The 14,164-nt window shown below is 45.0% G+C and overlaps 1 protein-coding gene across 2 annotated transcripts in view; it reads right to left on the minus strand.

Annotated features, from left to right (window-relative positions):
- Positions 1-14,164, minus strand: part of CNTN3 (contactin 3) — a 259,535-nt gene that overhangs the window by 49,511 nt on the left and 195,860 nt on the right. The window lies entirely within an intron of this gene.

Below are 14,164 nucleotides of genomic sequence, written 5' to 3' on the forward strand. Positions count from 1 at the left end.
ACACTTAATACATTTGTATTGTCCAGGAAAGGGCTGGGCAGTACAGGACATACATTTCTGGGGAAGATCTGGGACAGGGAGTGTCTTGGGGTCACTCTGCAGCATAACCAAGGCTGGCAAGAGCCAAGGTGTGGCTCGCTGGCTGGCTGCAATAACACAGTCATAGCTGGGGGTGACTTACATGCTGAAGGCTGTTTGTGAGCAGTCCAGGTTGTAGGCTACAGCAACAAGGCGTTGTGAAGGGCATGACAGGTTGCAGGGCAGAGGTAACACAGCTACTCATTAGTCTGGATTGTGCCCCAGTATGGCACAATAGGTATAACTTAAAGGGTTTCAATAAAATAATAATCAGGTCAGGACAATAATGGACAGTGCAATAAATATAAGCTCATCACCAACTCCTCAAGACACCCTAAGTAGTTCAGTATCCATTTGATAAAAATCAGGTTGCTAATCACGCATGAGAATTTCATTACAGCAAATAAGAATTCAACACATAGGGCCTGATCCTCTACCTGACCAGGGGTATGGCAACACAACCCATCTCTAAAGCCTGTTGATTCATCCATCTGAGGATTCCCCCTGTGTAATCCCTGAGTAGCATGGAGTTCTTATAGCAGCTCTGACAACAGCATTTCCAGCCTTTGGCACTGGAGGCATTCCTGGCAGAAAGCATCTAGGGCCAGGGCATTTCTATCTCACCAGGCTGCTCAAAAATAAACTATGTCCAGGATTAAGTCGATAGGGGTCCTCAGCACCAGCTGAAGCCACTTTTGTGTTCACCCACCTCTCCCCTAGGACCAGTGTGGCTTGCTCAGGGAATCTGACCCATACCATAAAACTAGGTATAAACTGCATATTTTACCCATCGAATTCAAGTTAAATTAGATCTAATTATTCACTAGAACACCACCCTCCCCCCTGCATAAACACACATGATTAAAGCCCTGATCCTACCTCAGCATTTGCTACTGGGGACCCTATGTTTATTCAGTCCCAGACAGGACTGTAGCATGAAACCAGGACCCAATAATGAGACAGTAAGTGAACAAGCTTGTTACTCTTCAGATCACAATGTTTTATTACTAAAATAACAACAAAGCTAAATCCCAACTGCTTTTTTGTATTTATTAGATTATTCAGCAAAAAAGCAACAAAATTAGACCCCTATTGACATGACAATAAACACAAATGTATTACTTCCCTAGTACACAACACTTCAACACAAAGGATCAGTAGGAAACTAGGTCAACACTGATTTTTATATATCAGTCAAGTTCCAGCTAAATTGAAGCAGATTATTCAACCAGAAAGCTAGCATCATTAAATTCATATTGATGCCTTGGTAAATAGGCCCAATGGCCTGTGATGGGTTTTTAGATGGGGTAAGATCCAAGTTACCCGGGAAAGAATTTTCTGTAGTATCTGGCTGATGAATCTTGCCCATATGCTCAGGGTTTAGCTGATCGCCATATTTGGGGTCGGGAAGGAATTTTCCTCCAGGGCAGATTGGAAGGCCCTGGAGGTTTTTCGCCTTCCTCTGTAGCATGGGGCACGGGTCACTTGCTGGAGGATTCTCTGCTCCTTGAGGTCTTCAAACTACAATTTGAGGACTTCAATAGCACAGATATAGGTGTGAGGTCTTTTTTAGGAGTGGTGGGTGAAATTCTGTGGCCTGCATTGTGCAGGAGGTCAGACTAGATGATCATAATGGTCCCTTCTGGCCTAAATATCTATGAATCTATGTCCTGGTAAGTAAATGCAAATACATTACCTTTCCAGATCACACAGAGTTTCAAACCATAGACCAAACATAGATAAAAGTTACTTAATTCAAATTTTACTCAAGATGAATCCAGTCACTGATCCCCATCAGATTCATTCAACTTTTTATCAACAATTATCTTATTTTCCTTAATTTGATACCACATCACAATTGTAAGACCCAACTTTTAGCATCTTTCATGAGACTACGTATAGCAGGGAAAATTAAATGTATCAGCCAGTTCCAGTAAAGGCAACACTCACAATATACAGCTTTTATTTGTGTGGTTTTTAATCCCCTTCTTCTAGTCTGGAGAAGCCTAGAAATATCTGGAGAAAAAAAAACAGTTACCCATATTTTTCGCGACTGTTGTTCTTTGAGATGGTTTGCTCATGTCCATTCCTTTCAAGGTATGTGTGTGTGTCCACATGCACGGTTGTCGGAGATTTTTGCCTTAATGGTATCTGTAGGGCCAACTGTGGCGCCCCCTTGAGTGCCATGCTTATGCGTCTGTATATCAGACACCACCAGCCCTACACCCTTCTCATTTCCTTCTTACTGACAACTCCCACAGAGGGGCAAGGAGGGCAGGCACTGGAATGGACATGAGCAAAACATCTCAAAGAACAGTTATGAAAAGGTGGGTAACCGTTTTTTCTTCTTCGAGTGCTTGCTCATGTTGATTCCATTCGAGGTGACTCACAAGCAGTATCAATGGAGGTGGGCTTGGAGTTCACGGTCTTGCAGCTTGCAGCACTGCTCTGCCAAAGCCAACGTCGTCTCGAGCTTGCCGGGTGAGCACATAATGAGGCACGAACGTGTGGACAGTCGACCACGTAGCGGCTCTACAGATCTCTTGGATTGGTACCTGTGCCAGGAAGACCGCTGACGACACTTGTGCCCTAGCCGAGTGTGCTGTCACAATGACCGGTGAAAGCACTTTCGCCAGCTCATAGCAGTAGTGTATGCAGGCCGTGATCCAGGACGAAATCCACTGAGCAGACATTGGACAACCTTTCATTCTGTCTGCCACCACAATGAATAACTGCGTCTACTTACGTCACAACCTTATTCTATACATGTAGAAGGCCAGCGCCCTCCTGACGTCCAGGGTTTGTAGCCTGTGCTCCTCACCTGATGCATGAGGCTTTGGAAAGAAGACAGGAAAGTATATGTCCTGGCCAGTATGAAACTGGGGAATGACCTCGGGCAGAAATGCTGGGTGCAGTCGCAGCTGGACCTTATCCCTGTAGAAGACCGTATATGGCGGCTCTGAAGTAAGCACCCTGATCTCGGACACCCTGCGGGCCGACATTAGCGTGACCAGGAATAAAACCTTCCAGGATAGTATCAGGAGAGAGCAAGAAGTCAGATGCTCAAATGGAGAACCCATGAGCCTCAACAGCATGAGATTCAGGTCCCGGGGGGGGGGGAGGGGAATGGGATCCCAGACGTGTGGGTAGAGATGCTCCAGATCTTTCAAAAACTGTGCCATCATGTCGTGAGAGAAGACTGACCTGCCTTGGAACACAGGATGGAAAAGGTGAGATAGCAGCCAGGTGGACCTTGGTCGATGACAGGGACAAACCTTGGAGTCTGAGGTGCAGTAGATAATCCAGGATCTTCTGTAGTGGGCCTGCTCGGCCTGAATATGCCATTCTGAGGCCCAGCATGTGAATCTTTGCTATTTGGCCAGGTAAGTCGCTCTGGTGCAGGGTTTCCTGCTACCCAACAAGACCTGCTGGACATGGGCCAAGCATGCCCGTTCGTCCGCGCTCAGCCATGCAGTAGCCAAGCTGTCAAGTGCACCGCTACCAGGTTCTGATGCAAAAGGCTGCCATAGATCTGCGAGAGCAGATCTGGCCAGAGGGGCAGCTGCAGCGGGACGGCTACCGAAAGGCTCAGCAATGTGCCGAACCAGTGCTGGCGAGGCCATGCGGGGGCTATTAGGGTAACTTTCGCCCTGTCTTGCCTGATCTTCACAAGGACTCTGCGAATCAGTGGCACTGGCGGGAAGGCATATGTCAGCGCCCCCGACCATGGAACGAGAAAGGCGTCTGAAAGGGAGCCTCTGTCCATTTCCTGAATTGAACAGAACATGTGGCATTTTCTGTTCTGCCTGGATGCGAACAAGTCCACCTGGAGAGTCCATCTCCTCTGGAAGATTATGCTGACCACCTCTGGATGGAGTGCCCACTCATTGCGAGAGGAGAAAGTCCTGCTGAGGTGATCCGCCAGGACATTCCTGGTTCCAGGCAGGTGCGTGGCTATCAGATGAATGGCATGCCACACACAAAAATCCCAAAGGCGAAGAGCTTCTTGACCAAGGGCTGAAGCCCTGGCACTGCTCTGCCTGTTGATGTAATACACCGCAGCGGTATTGTACGTGCCCAAGACCGCCTGATGGTTCACCACCCGGAATTGCAGGCTGGGAGTGGAATACATTTTTCTCCCAAAAAGGTTCAGTCTTTTGCCCTCTTTATTTCTGGGAGTTGACCTGGAGTGCCCCTGCTTGTCTTGTTCGTTGGCTGCAGAGACAACAAGCGAGACCAGAGGTGAGTGGGTATAAAGGTACTCGAACCCTTCGGCCAGGACAAAGTACTTCTTTTCGGCGCTTTTCGAGGTGGGAGGGATGGAAGACGGGGTTTGCTGGAGGGCTTTGGCAATTTTGAAGACCCAGTCATGTCTTGGTCATGCAACACGGATCAGGGTAGAGGATGAGAGGATGTTGAACAAGGTGTCTGCCTGTTTGGCCATCTCCTCCACCTCTAGGCCCAAGTTCTCGGCCACCTGTTGAAGCAGGGCCTGGTGTTCTTTAAAGTCATCAGAAGGGCTGGCCCCCGAGGGTCCTGCGACTACCTTGTCCAGGGACGAAGACAACAACAACTGTACCAGTGCGGGAGGCCTTGGGGCATCGTCCCCCACAGGGGAGGGAGATTTAGGGGTGGGTGCAGTCTCTTCTACCACGACGTCCGAGCGCGCCTCATGCACAGAGCCCTGTGCCATCGGTGCCGCCAACCATTGCTCCAAGGCAGTGGCAGATGAGCAGTGTGAAGGTGGCACTGCCATGACCAGCATGCCCCATGTGCTCCAATCCGGCCACTGCGCTGGCCTCTGACTGTGCTGCCAAGGTGGTGCTGTCGATGTTGATGCGGCCACAGGAGCCCAATCATGCTAGTGGAGTCCGGGTGAGGAGCTGAACCGCCCTTATGTGTTGGAGGGATCCCCTTCCAGTGACCATGGAGGGGCCGTCGCTGCCTGAGTCTGCCTGCTGACTGTCACCGCCGGAGACCAGTGCCTGGAGTGAGCGGATCGTTGCCGGTATGGAAGGGGCTGGTGCCGGGCCTGGAGGGACCGGAGTCGTGACAGGGAGCACTCCCCCGGGGTGGGTGACTGAGAGCTGCGCCAAGAGGACAACCGGTGGGAGGGCAAACAGTGCCAGCAATATGGAGACTGGTGCCTCCCCTTACGCAATCCGTGTCAAGACAGCAGGGACTGCAATCATGGTGCCGGTGATCAAGGGCGAACCCCAGGGGATCTGGGCTGCAACTGTGGATATCTGTGGTGTGGAGGAGAGCGCTGCCTTTTCTTGGGGGATTGGCAGTGCTCTACTGCCCCCTGAGGGGTCTTAGCTGCTGGCTTGCCCTTGTGGGAAGCCTTTGACGTTTCCTGCGGCACATGTCGTACTGGCAGTGCGAGAAGAGGCCTCTGCTCTCTTGGCACCGGGGGAGCTTGGGATGGTGTTGATGCCGCCAGGAGTTTGGGTCCCCTACCACTTCTGGGAGTCAGTGATGGATTCTTTAAAGCGCTAAGGGCCCCGACCGGGGAAGCACGTGTACGTGGCTCCAGAGTGGCTGGGCGGCCTGAACTGGGTCCTTTGCCCAATGTCCCACGGCCCTTCTTGCTCGGTGCAGGGGACCATGCTTCTTTTTCTTCTTTTTGGGCACTGGCGATGGGGAGTGGTGCCGGGGATGCGCTGCACACTGAGGCCGAGATAATAGGCAAGTCTTGGCGGGATGGCTCAGAAGCCAGATGAAGGGCAGCCTCCATGAGGAGAGCCTGCAAATGAATATTCTGCTCTTCCTGAGTCCTGGGTCAAAAACTTTTACAAATATGACACTTGTCCCTCACATGTGATTCCCTCAAGCACTTAAGGCAGCTGCTGTGGGGGTCCCTTACAGGCATAGGTCTGTTACAGTCTGCACAGGGCTTAAACCCTGGAGACCAGGGCATGCCCTGCCTGGGGCAAAGTCCCTGTTGGGACTCAAACTTCTAACTACACTTAACTACCTAACACTAACTACTAAAGCTATTTACAAGGCCCTAAGGCTCGAAGTCAGAAGAGACAAAACCTCTAGCCCTTGCAATGCAAGGAAATGTGCTCCGACTAACCACCATGGGCGGTAAGAAGGAAGCGAGAGGGCGTAGGGCAAGTGGTGCCTGATATACCAGCGCACAAGCGTGGCACTCAAGGAGGCACCACAGCTGGCCCTACAGATACCGCTAAGCAAAAATCTCTGATGACCGTGCGCAGACACCTAGAATGGAATCGACATGAGCAAGCCCTTGAAAAAGATACATTTGTTTACTGTTATTACTCTGCTCTTTTTCCCCTTGAAGCCACCAATATTAACACTTTCCCAATCAAAAGATAAATCAAAGTTTGCAATAAACAGTGAAGCCAGAGGCTTAGAACCAGCAAGTAGTACTGATTCTAGAATGATCCTAAGAATCTGGGAACACCAGACCTGGACACAGTATTCCAGCAGTGGTCACAACAGCGCCAAATACTTCTGAAATGTAATCTCCCTATTCTTACTCGGTTTTCCTGTTTATATATATCCAAGGGTCGCATTAGACCTTTTAGCCATAACATTGCACTGGGAGCTCATGTTCAGCTGATTATTCACCATGACCCCAAGACTTTTTCAGAGTCACTGCTTCCCGGATAGTTCAGTTGTTAATCTAATAGAGACAGTAAATCAATCCATTTCTCTTCTTTTATTCTGATTGACTACATTTCTTTAGAGGAGAGAATTTTTTGTAGCCATTTATTGGCAGCAGTCACTAACATTTCAAATGGTTATTTATCATTTTAAAAATTCAACAATTCATGGTATTTTCCAGAATGATCGGATTCCTGGGGGGTGGAGTGGCGAGTGGGATGGGTGGAAAGCAAGAGTGTAAATCTGGAGTAACTTGCATGAGTTTTCTAACATCTGAGTAGAAGCCTTTCATCTGGGGATGGACGAAGAACATATGAAGACAGTTTCTTATTCCATGGGAACTCTACCAGCATTATGCTGTGTCTATTTTATTTGGAAGACTTGTGGGTGAAAATAATTTTTCACTACTATTCTCTTATACTTAGATTCACAAAGAAACATAGGCTTCATGATGCTGAGTGTCACAAGGCCTAAGTTTTAGGCACCTAGAAAATCACAGGAACTGAATGTGATTCATAAAGCCTCAGTTAGGGACTTAGATTCCCTATACAATGTATGGGGAGAGAGATGCTCCTTAGATTGCAATTGACAAAAGCCAGCACACTGAACGGGGAGCCACCTAACCTAGCCAATGGGAGATGCCAATGAGAGGGGTGCGTGCTAGGCCCAGCCTCTCTCATGGAGACAGATGCCTAACACCAGGCTGCGGGGAGTCACCTACCTCTGTTACCAATTCTCAGTTGTGAACCTTCTTTGGAGTTAGGCACCCAATGGGTTTTTTGCAAGAAAGTAGGGGAAAGGGGAGGAGTGGACCTCCCTCATAACTTTTAGACTGGTGTTTCAGGTACCTGGGATGTAGAAGCCCCCCAGTTCAAGTCCACCTGCCACCTGAGGGGGAGAAGGGATTTAAATAAGGACAAGCTATCTCTCAGATGAGTGCTCTAACCACTGGGTTATGGAATAGTCTGATGTGGGGCTCCCTCAGTCTCTCCTCTTGAAGCAGTTCCACTATGGATAAACAATTAAATAGTCACTGGTGCAGGGGGCTGGACCCTGGGTCTCTCACATTCTGGTGAGTGCTTTAACCATGAGGCTGTAAAGTCATTCTCATTCTTGTGCTCACTCTCTCTTTCTCTCCGGCAAACATTTGTCTTCCCGAATGCCTAGAGTGAGGCAGCACAGTGCATGCCCAGAAACAGAAACATAGGCCCCAAGGGAACATTTTACCACCAAAAAAATTAGGTGCCAAGTGAATTTAGGCACCTACAGGATTCAGGGAGAATTCTGTGAATTGTAGTAGAGCCTAAAACTGGGACTCAGTGTAAGGCACCTACATTACTTTGGGAATCTAGGCCTTAGACTCTAGCTATTTCTGTTCCCTTCTGGCTCTTTCCCCCTCCCCCAGACTAGAGGCAGGGCACTGATCTGCCCATGGTCAGTTGAAGCGGCTCCAATGCAACCGAAAGAAGAGCCAGACTTTTTATTTGTAACTATGTTTAACTTTGAATCAAAGCGGCCAAGTCTATTGCTTTATGACTGAACTGCTGATAAAACAATCTCTAAGGAAGTTTTTACAGGCCTTGTCACCAAAGTTGTTCCGTACCAAATGTATAGAATAAGGTGATTTTGTCACCCACTGCAGGAGTTCTCACTGGAAGACCTAACTGACGTCAAATTGCACAATTTGTACAAAGTGCCACCAAATGGTTTGGACCGTCCAACTTCTCCAGTTAACACCACACATCACAAGACTTGCGATAAAAATCACACGAATTGGCAACATTGCTTGTAACATGAGATAATTGGCAAGAGACAGAGCTTGGCTGCTGTTATACCAGATAACCACAAAATCAACCAGACTCCTCCTCTCCTAGGGCCTGATTCTGCACCACTGAAGTCAATAGGAGTCTTGCTATTGACTTAAATGAGAACAAGATCAAAATTTTTATGCCCATTGTGCAACTCATTGTGCAACCCTTAAAAAGATTACATCACTTACAGCAGAGGAACACTTCACTTTAAAAAGGGAAAAGAGTATGAGGTTTAAATGCCAGGATCACTACTAGGTATCACACTCCTCTTCTGATCCCACCACGGGATCCCATTTAGGCACTTTATCAATTTGGAACTGCTCAAATTTGCCTTCACTATCCCTCACAGCTTTACTGCCACCTATCTGTCAGAATAGGTCTTCCACTAACCCCTCTGCTCTGGCAATAATGCCAGACTCAATGACTCAATTCATTTAATTCTTCCCATCCCATCCTGATCCATTTTCCATGCAGAGCCCTGTGCCTTGAACACTTTTCTCAATCCAGCATGCCAAGGCCCTGCATTCCTTATTCAAGTCACTCTAAAAAGGGACACTTTTTTAGAGGCTGACAGGAATTTATTTTTTCCACGCATTTTGAGTGGTTTTTTGGTACAGAAGATATTAATTCATTTTTAAATTGTATGCTTTTTCTCCAAGACATTTTTAGTTATTTCAATTAAACCTACAAGTTGTTCTCCAAATCTCCCATGAGCTGAAAATGCAGCAACAAATATTCAAAAATATTCAAAAAATATAAGCAACGATGACATCAAAGTGAAAATTTCACATGTTTAGAAAAGGAATGTGGCTACAACATCCAAAGAAATATAAATTATTAAACCACAAAATTCTGAGAACACTTTGAAACACTATCAGCGTATTTTTTGATTATTCAAGTATAAGCTTTATTAAAACATATTCACTCTAAACACGTCACTCCAGATTTACCCCAGTGTAACAGAATAGAATTTAGTCCAATATATGTTTAACACCAGGCAAGGTTCTGCCACCTGCAGTCAAGCTGAGCGGCCCTCTTTCCATAAGACCCACTGAAATTAATATGGATAAGATTCTGATGAGGGTGGAAGGATTAGTTGCCCTATTTACCAATATGGGGTTATAATGAGCCTTTACACTCAGCACCATGTAGAGGGGTAGTGTATAGTTGCTCCCAGCCTCCCAAGCAGTTTCAGGAAGGGAAAATAGTGTACTGCATCCCTGGGAAGGATCCAGCTTACTTACCAGCTTGTACCTTACCAACTAATTTGGCCAGTAGGGAGATATGGATGGGGACACAGCTAAAGCTCTGCCTGCTTCCCACCTTCTCTTTCCTCTCCCAACATGCACTAGTGGAGCATATTTGAAGAACAAGGGCTGCACTCTGCACCAGACCTGGGCCCAAAATCCAGGTTGGCTTGTCCTGCCTGCCTCCCCTATGTTCACCAGCTTGGCAAAGAGCAGAATCTAGTCCTGATATTAGCATCATCTTTTTTGCTTGTTTGTTTTAATATAGACTTCTTCATTTGAAGAGAGTGAATGAAAAAAATTTCCACTAATTGGAAACCTTTTCTGAACTGCAATTTGTATATAGTGACAACCCTTTCATGAATTGCAATAGATTCCTGAATTGCAATTATTCACAGGAGACAGTAATGAACTAGAGTGTCTCCTGCAAAGATTCACAATTCCACTCTACTCTGAAGGCAAGTTCATTAGATTAATCCAGGGTTATTGGCTTGTTATTACATTTATTCTGTAAGCCATTTAGAGCATGCTGTCAAAAATTAAGTTGTAGATACCCTGGGCTACAGCTGAAATCAGTTTTCACATCTAAGAGCCATGATTTGTGTTTTCAAGTAGGTGCATAAATCTAGGCAGGCAGTACTTTGTACACAATATATTTTTTGGTGATGGGACATTTTGTATGTTCAATACAGGCCTGGTCTTTTTTCCTCAATAAAATCAATGGGACTTTTTCTCACAAGAACAGTATCAGGCCCTGAGTTTGTGCATGCAAAGCTGTGCTTTACAAAAATGAGCAAGAAGGAGGTATAGAAAACATGCAATAGTTGAAATACGCCAAATTATGAAGGGGACCTCGCAAATTTTGGTGGATATTGAGGTACGACGTTACAAACTCACAGGACAATGAGATGCTGTGACATTTCGAGATGATGGGAAATTGCATGTGGAAAGCATAAGCAACAAGAAAAGAGACTGATTTGAAAGGAGATCATGATCCCAGGTGGGTGTGCAGCCAGCTAAGCAAACGTATGGGGCTGTACAAAGCTGTGTAAGGGTGTGTGCTCAACATCATGCCATACTCCTACACCTGTCAATGTTTAGACTTGACCACAAGTAAGAACAGTGTTTGATGTAAAGAGAGGAGTGAGAATTGCACAGACCAAAAAGCTGCTGACTCTTCAAAGCTCATGGGTGTTGGGTTTTTGGTTCTGGTCCATCTCGAGTTTGATGTATGTAACAAATAATAAAGGTAACATCTCTGAGCCACGTCCACAAAATAACTATGAAACACCTTGCTCAATTTTCTGGGTTTAAAAATATTTAAATTAATTTCCCAACAAAAACGTGACAGTACTAGCAAAGTTTTACAGGAATAAGACCATGTGATTTTCTCCTGAACTAGAATACCTTGCCAGCAGCAAGTTAAGCTCTGCAAAACCTAACACAGTAAACAAGGTTCCCTGGACGCATACGTACAAGAAATTAGAATCAGCATTCTGAACCACCCCATAAAATCAAAGCCATCAGCACAGCTTCCCTATGCTCATCTAAGGCCTCTCAAGTGCACCTCCACTGACAGTCACATCCCCTCCCTCACTTGATTGAGGACATTTGATGCCAGAACGTTACAACAAACTCATTCTGCAGCCCACCCTTTTTCATGGCTCTCAGCCAGCCCAGAACTCTTTCTGCTTGTCACTAAGTGTCCCACAAAGGTTTTCTTCCTGCCTGTGATCACATCTTGGGGCACCTGCTATACGCAAATGGTGAGGTGTAAGGGAGAATGCTGAGGACAGCAGTGCTCCCCCAAGGCTTAAGAAACACAAAGCAAATGTACCTCTGCATCTACTCTTCCAGGGTAGAAAGAGCTGCATTTTCCCGTGCTCTGAGTCAGTGGAACTGAACCACTAAGCATGTGCGATTTTTAACTGAACACATAAAAGATCTGGCAAATGCAAACTGATCTGACAATTTTTGAATACCTGTTCTTAGGTGGGGCCTTTATTTAACTATTGTAGGAAGCAGTCTATTTTCTTAGCAAAGTATAAATGAACCACAAAGCTGTCACCAAGAAAGTATAAAAACTCCCTCCCCCTGCCCCACATTTAGTTACTTAGCTGGCACTGCTTATTGTTAATCATTTGGTTTCTGTATAATCTTGTACAAGGGGGCACAGTGATTTTTCTTATTGTTTTGGACATGCTTTTGTTCCATTTTTCATTTACAGTCAGTTATATTTATTCATCCTGTATTTACAATAGTAATAGTACCACTACTGAACTAATTATTATTAATACCCAGCATTTAGACTTCACAACACTTGGAGAACACCAGGCCATATTCAATGCTGTTATAACTGGGCAAAATTCATTCATTTATGTCAGTGGTAAATTTAAGCCCATGTACTAATTTATATATGTAAAACAACTGTGTACATTTTTTCAGACTTTTTTTTTAAATGCAGATTATGTGCACATGGAATTCAGCACATGCATGAACAATTCTGAGTATCTCAATGCTGTGGGAGTTCAATAAAAGAATGCAATATTCGCTTTTAACAGGAGAGGTTGAAATATGTAAAGCAGGAAGATAGTTTGTTCAGGAAATGTATCTGGTCTCTGGAATATTTCAGTGCATCCTGCTAAACTAGTTAGACATCAAGCATTTACAAGAGTGTCTGTTGCTTCTAGACTGATGGTTCTTGACTCTGTTAAGTCTGAATGTAGTAAGCAGAGCCACTTGTCACACAGTGAGAAAATGCTGCCTCTTTAATTACTCATTCAGCAGGGATGGCATGGGAGTGGTGAGAGACCTTGAAAACTTAAAATTCCATAACTATATTTCAACTCTCTCCACACCCATCAAAGGATTAAAGGGCAAACATAGGTGAGGGCTCTGTCTCCCCTACACTATGACAGACAGACTGGACCTCTATCACGGAGTCAAATATAACTCCTAATTAAGGCTAAATTCTGTCTTCAGGAAACAGGGACGTTTACATAAGAACTGCCACACCGGATCAGACCAGTGCTCCATCCAGTCCAGTATCCTACCCTCAACCATGACCAGTGCCAGCTGCTTGTGAAAAGGATGCCATAAGGACATTATGGAATTACCTGCCCCCGGGGAAACTCCATTCATTAGTTGGTTTCTGCCCAAAAGCATGAGGGTTCACATTCTTTATGCATTAGATAGGATAAAAAAAGGTAACTGTGGATGTTCTCATTAGACGTTTATGATACAATGGGATTTTTCAAAGCATTTAGCATTGGCCTTACTCTGTCGCCCTTGAAGCAAATTACCATGGACTTCAAGGGGAGCGGAGTTAGGTCAACGTTAAAAGCTTCTGAAAAAATTGCACCCCTAATTTTTATTTGAAATCTGCTTGATCTCAATGATATTCTGTGGCAGGGAGCTCCACAGGCTCGTCATGTGCTGTGTTAATAAAGTATTTCCTTTTATTGGTTTTCCATTTATTGCTTTTCAATTTCATTATATTATGAGAAAGGGTATACAGAAGTGCCTGATAATCCTCTGCTCACCATTCATTATGTCATCTACTTCTATTCTGACCCATTTTGTTTAGCTCTTCTCTAAATCAAGCAGTCCTAATCTTTTCAGTCTCTGCTCATATGAAAGCCTTTCCATGCTTCTAATCATTTTCATCAGCCATCTCTCATCCACTTCTATTTCTGCGTATATTTTTATGAAAAGGTGATCAGAACTGAACACAGTATTCATGGTAGGGGAACAACATCAGTTTATGTAACAGCATTGTAATATTTTATATCGCATTCTTTACACATCATAATTCTGTGGGGTTTTTTTCTTTTGATGGATGGTGCACGTTGAGCAGATTTTTTTCATTGAGCTGTAAACAGTGATGTCCTCATCTTTTCCCTAAGTGGTTATAGTTAAAATTTACAACATTGTGTATGAGCAATTCGAGTTTTCTGTTCCAATGTGTATTAGCCTGCATTACTTAACAGTGATTTTCATCTGCCACTGTTCAACCCAGCTGCCTAGCTTTATTAGCTCCTTCTGGAGTAAAATGGACTAACCTAATTTTGTGTCATCTGCAAATTTGAACCATGCTGGTCACTCCCTTTTCCAGATCATTAATAAATACGTTAAACAACAGCTGTCTTAAGTGCAGGACCCAAGGCTACCCCACTATTAACTATTAACCTTTTGCCATGATGAAAATTGACCATTTATTCCTGTTTTTTGTTTCTGAGCCAAATTCTCACTGTTACACTACTTTATGTTTCTCACCCCAAACCTCTTTTCTTACCCTCCACTTGTGAGAGATTTTGTCTAAAAGATTTTGCAAGTCCAAATATTTGCATGTTATATTACAGGTTTTGTAATTATAGTACATTTCCAAGTCTCACA

The sequence above is a fragment of the Lepidochelys olivacea genome (assembly GCF_965140295.1).
Source record: "Lepidochelys olivacea isolate rLepOli2 genome assembly, chromosome: 7".
Taxonomy (NCBI): Eukaryota; Metazoa; Chordata; order Testudines; family Cheloniidae; genus Lepidochelys; species Lepidochelys olivacea.